A 5,844-nucleotide genomic window follows, 5' to 3' on the forward strand; every position below is an offset into this window, starting at 1 on the left:
GGGAGCTCTTCTTAATATTTTGACACCAAAATCATGTCGATACACCTTACCGACTGCGAGTAAAGCCACCCACGCTTTAACTTGACAGACTGTATATAGAATTGCAGAAAACAAAACTAACAATACAATTAGTGAATTCGGACCATCACCATAAAATATTCCTATTGTAATTTGAAACAAGATCCCCTTTAAAAAAAGTTTTTGCTCAAAAAGAAAAATAATCTTGGGATCAAAATAAAAAAGTGGATCGAAAAATCAGAAAGCAACCAACCAAATTCCCTTCCTTCTCTTTTTTCATTTCTTTCCTCTTCTTCTTTAATTATCAAATTACAATAAAAAAAACTTTTGTAAATAATATTCACAACGTTTGGGTACTCATACAGCACCCTTATCAAGGGAAGACAAATTTGAGCAGGTAGGAACCGCAACGAAAAACGGCAACGTTTTTTCGTTGCTGTTCCTACCTGCTCAAATGTTTCTTACCTTCATAAGGATGCTTTATCAGTAGAGCAACGTTGGTGAATATTATTTACAATAGTTTTTTTTATTATAATTTGACAATAATTAAAAGATACGTAAGAAATGAAAAAAAGAGAAGGAAGGGAATTCGGTTGGTTGTAATCTTGGGTTTGTGTCCTGAATATAGATAAACATATTGTTTAAAAACCCATGTAAAGTAATAAATCAGTCTTAGTTGAAGTGATTTGCCCGTGAGAAAGACCAAAATATTAATGTTGAATTTTTTATCAAGGCTAGTTTTTGGTAGATTACCCACTTAGTGGTGCGACACTGTCCGTCGGTAGTATATTTGATTTTTTTAAAACTTTTTAACGAGTTAAAATCATGTATAGCTTCATTTCACACCCAGCTATCGAATTTTGAACGCAGCCAGTGGTGATGATTTAATCTAAAGGTTCAATAAAAAAAAGTTCTAACGATTGTCAGAAATAATTTATTTGTGGCATTATTAAAATCTTTTTACAGAAAATTTTGTTTTCGAAAAGAACTCTGTAGATCACACTAATGGTTCCTTTCAGGCTGAATATTATTGAAAACATCAATTTCGAAATGGCTGTGAATATATATATTGGAGTTCCAGTGAAACCACAGTTAAATATTCGGACAAGAAACGATTTCTTAGATGAAATAATTGCTCAATAGTTTCGGCCCATAGCTATTTACAGTAGGGGAGTGAAAATGAGTTTTTTTAAATTGAATACGCTTTTGGATTTTTTCGAAGTATAAATCAAATAATAAAGGTTGATCACGAGAAAAACTCAATCGAAAGTGTTGCCCAAAATAGATTTAAGTTACAAACTACAAAAAAAGCAAAAAAATTTCTTAGTTTTTGAATGAATTTTATTATTCGTTGTAACATATATATTATCAGTGGTCTTTTAAAATTATTGTTATCTATATTTTTAATGGAGTTATCACACCACGAAGTCAAGGACTATTTTTGATAGGGCACCCGGTTAGTGATCCGACACTATCCTTCGGTACCGTATGACCTCTGATACATAGATTTTTTTCTAAAATTATAACTTATAGATATATATCGTTCATATTTATCGTTAAGAAAAATAAAAACAATCCACCATTTTACTAAAGTAATTCGTAAATCTTTTGATAATGTTTTAATATTCGCTTTTCATACAGAGAAACCTTGGGTATAGAATTATTTTATTTAATAAAAAAAGCTTTAAAAAAATATTCTTATGTAGTAATGTCTTAATTTTTCAAGTTTCGTGTACTGAATTACTGGTAATGAAATGAAAGAATATGTCTTGACAACTCGTATTTTCGCCTAGTTATATGACCACAATAATCACATATAAATTGTGGTTTTATTCCTAAGTGTTCTGTCCGTTTATGTCGAAGTAAATCTGAAGACCAAGAATAACTTCGAAAACATTCATCGCAATTATGCCTTGATTTCCTTTTAGGTAGGTTTTTTGGAAGATGTACAAAAGTCACGTGACGTCTCAAACTACTTATTAAATTAAATTGTTTGCAACACAATTTACAATTGAATTGTGGCATGACATAACATTGAAATCTTTGATGAAAAGATAAACTTTCTTTCCGTAAATAAGTTCGGGCACACTTTTCGCATTTGTACTTTTTTCCGGTTTTAAATCCTGAATTTTGCGCTTCTTTGGGTTCCGCAGTTACTTGTTAACAGCTAATATATCATCTTCTCTTATATGCACGGTACACAGTTTTAACTTCAATATTTTATTACGGGTTTGTTCTGTTACTTCTTTCGACTCTTGATCTGAAAATTTTAACAACTATAATTTGCAATTTTTTATTTCATTGTTTGAGTTGATATATGTTTGCTTCAAATATATACTATACCTTGGCTGATTTCTTCCTTTATTTCCAGTGTTCCGTCATTTTCATATTTAATCAGGGAAGTAAAATTCTTGCCATTAGTATTATCCTCGGAAGATATTTCAGTAAATAAAAAAGAAAGTGGCCCACCATCTCGTCTTTCTGTTAATTTTTTCAATTCACATCTGAAGTTCTGTTGATCTAGAAAATGACAACGTGAAAGTTACATTTAGCAATTTTCCACGGCTGCATTTCTTATATTGTAGCATCAAAAAGATGTATTTAACAACACATATGAAACAACATTAATTTTCTTAATGGCGTTGAAGAAATATTTGATAAATTTCATTATTTTGTGTTTTACACTACCGACGGATAGTACCAGACCACTAAGCGGATGAACTATTAAAATTAGCCTTGACTAATAAAGGTTGAGAGGATAGTCCGAAAAACGAAAAAAGTATCTTGAGACAAAAATAAAAAACACGAAAGAAAAATGAGAAAGCAACCAATTAAATTCCTTTCCTTCTTTTTTCATTTTTTCGTCTTTTTTATTATTATCAAATTACAATAAAAAACATTTGTAAATAATATCCACCAACGTTTCTGTAATCATGCAATAATCTTTTCAAGGATAGAAAAATTTGAGTATGTAGAAACAGCAACGAAAGAACGTTACTATTTTCGTTGCTGTTCCTACCTGCTCAAATTTGTCTTAGCTTGAAAAGGTTGCTGTCTGAGTACCGAAACATTGGTGAATATTATTTACAAAGGTTTTTTATTTTAATTTGACAATGATACAAAAAATACGAAGGAAGTAAAAAAAAGATACGGAAGGGGATTTGGTTGGTTACTTTCTCATTTTTCTCTTCTCTTTATTCTTTTTGTCCAACATTTTTTATCTTGTTTAGGAATTTTTTGTTTGAAAATATTTTTTCGAATTACAATAGGAACATTTTAGGGTGATTCCTTAGATTTGATCATTGTATTTTTGGTTCTGTGTCCAGAATATGGATAAAAATATTGTTTAAAAATTCACGCAAAGCATTAAAAAGAGCCTTAGTTGAAGTAATTTGGCAGTGAGAAACACAAAAAAATTCATTTAAAATTTTACAAAAATGATTTAAAGGATTTTGCCATTTATTTGAGCAATTAGACTTGATTGCTTCCAAAGTTTATTAACATTCAAAGCCAATGCTCGTATTTGGTAGATCACCAAGCATTTAGTGGTCCAATACTATCCGTCGGTAGTGTATATGATTTTTGTAATTTTTCATCCAGTTAAAAAATGTGCAAATTCATTTTCCACTGAGCTATCGTTTTTCAAAGTTAGCAGCGGTGATGACTTAAACTGAAGGTTAAACAAAAAAAAAGTTCTGACTATTGTCATAAATATATTTATTTGTGACATGATTAATATCTTTTTACAGAGACTTTTGTTTTCGTAACGATCTCTGTACATCATACTCATGATTCCTTTCAGGCTGAATTTTGTTGAAATATAAATTTCTAAATGGCAGTTAAATATATTTGAACGGTCCACAGTTGTTCATAGTGGGGGATGCAAAACAGGTTTAAAATAAAAAAGTTCGAAAGCTCTTGGATTTTTTGCGAAATATAGGTCAAATAATGACGATTGACCAAGAGAAGAACTTAATCGGATGTGTTGCCTAAAAATTTTTAAGCTACAAACAGCAAAAAATCCAAACATTATTTTAGTTTTTGAATGGATTTAACTATTCGTAGTAACATAAAGATTTCCAAAGGTCTTTTAAAAATATTTTTATCTATATTTTTAATGGAACTGTGAGCTTACAAAGTTAAAGCTTATTTTTTATAAGTCACCCGATTATTGATCCAATACTATCCGTCGATGGTGTACGACTTCTGATACATATATTTTTTATACAATAATATATTACTAATGTATATCCTTACTATTTAATGAAATAATTTCCTCACATGATGCAAAATTCAAAATAAAACAATCCTAAATTTGACGAAGTAATTCGTAAATCTTCTGATCATGTTGTAATTTTCACAAAGAGAAAACCATTAGTATATAGCCATTTAATTTAATAAAGAAGCATTCAAAGAATAGTATTATGTGAAAATTTCCTCATTTTTAAAGTTTAGGCTACTGAATTACTTCCAATGGAATGAAGCAATATGTTTTGACAATTCATTTTTTCGACTAGTTACATGACCATAATAATCGCAAACTAATTGTGGTCTCATTCCTAAGTGTTCTGAACGTTTATGTCAAAGTAAATCGGACAACCAAGTATAAAATTGAAAACATTTGTCGCAATTATGTTTCGATTGTGTTGTATCTCCTTTTTTCTGATGTAGAACACTCACGTGACGTTTCAAACTACTTGCTAATTTGAACTGTTTGTAACAGAAATGACAACTCAATCGTGGAATGAGGGCGCAATCGTATTTTATATGACGATTTACACAAATTTAATTTGTAATTTTTTATTTCATTGTTTGAATTGACATATGCTTACTTCAGATATAGACTATACCTTCGCTGATTCCTTCCCTTATTTCCAATTTTTCGGCATTTTCGTATTTAACTATGCAAGTTAAATTCTTGCCATCAGAATGATTATGAAATGATATGCCAGTAGTTTTAAAAGAATACGGCCCACAATCTCGTCTTTCTATTGATTTCTTCGACTCCCATCTAAAGTTCTGTTGATCTAGAAAATGGTAACGTGAATGTTACATTTAGTAATTTTCCACGATTTTATTCCTTATCTTGTAGAAAATTCAGATGTATTTAAGAACACATCCAAAACCGCATTACATTACTTAATTTCATTAAAGAAAATGTTTTAAACATTTTCTTCTTTCGTATTCTATACCACCGACGGATAGTATTAGACCACTAACCGGATAACCTATTCAAAATTAGCTTTGACTTTGAAAGGTTGATAGAACCCTCCAGAATATAGATAAAAATATATTTTTTAAACCCTTGTAAAGCCTCAAATGAGCCTTAGTTAAAGTAAGTTCATATTGAGGAAGAGAAAAATATTAATTTTAAATTTTACAGAAATGACATTTCAAATTTTACATGTCATTTCAGCCATTAGACGTGACTGAATCCAAAGTGTATTAACATTCATAATCAAGGCAAGTTTTTCGCAGAACAGTCAGTTAGTGGTCCGACACTATCCATCGCTAGTATACATTATGAATTTTTTTAAAACTTTGTAACGAGTTAAAAAATTTATACCTTGATTTAACCTCAAGGTTTAATAAAAAAAAGTTCGAACGATTATCGTAAATTTATTTATTTGTGACATGATTAAAATCTTTTTACAGAGATTTTTGTTTTCGAAACGATCACTGTACACCATACTCATGATTCGTTTCAGGCTAAGTATTATTGAAAATTATTATTATTATTATTATTATTATTATTATTATTACACCATTAAGCCATTTCCCTTTCGGGGTAGGCGTGACTCACTCGGCAGGGGAAAGGAGTAGTGT

General features: G+C 30.0%; 1 protein-coding gene across 1 annotated transcript in view; it reads right to left on the minus strand.

Annotated features, from left to right (window-relative positions):
* Positions 1-5,844, minus strand: part of LOC117182862 (zinc finger protein 254-like) — a 16,075-nt gene that overhangs the window by 5,751 nt on the left and 4,480 nt on the right. The gene's annotated exons all lie outside the window — the stretch shown is intronic.

Source organism: Belonocnema kinseyi, chromosome 2, assembly GCF_010883055.1.
Source record: "Belonocnema kinseyi isolate 2016_QV_RU_SX_M_011 chromosome 2, B_treatae_v1, whole genome shotgun sequence".
NCBI lineage: Eukaryota > Metazoa > Arthropoda > Insecta > Hymenoptera > Cynipidae > Belonocnema > Belonocnema kinseyi.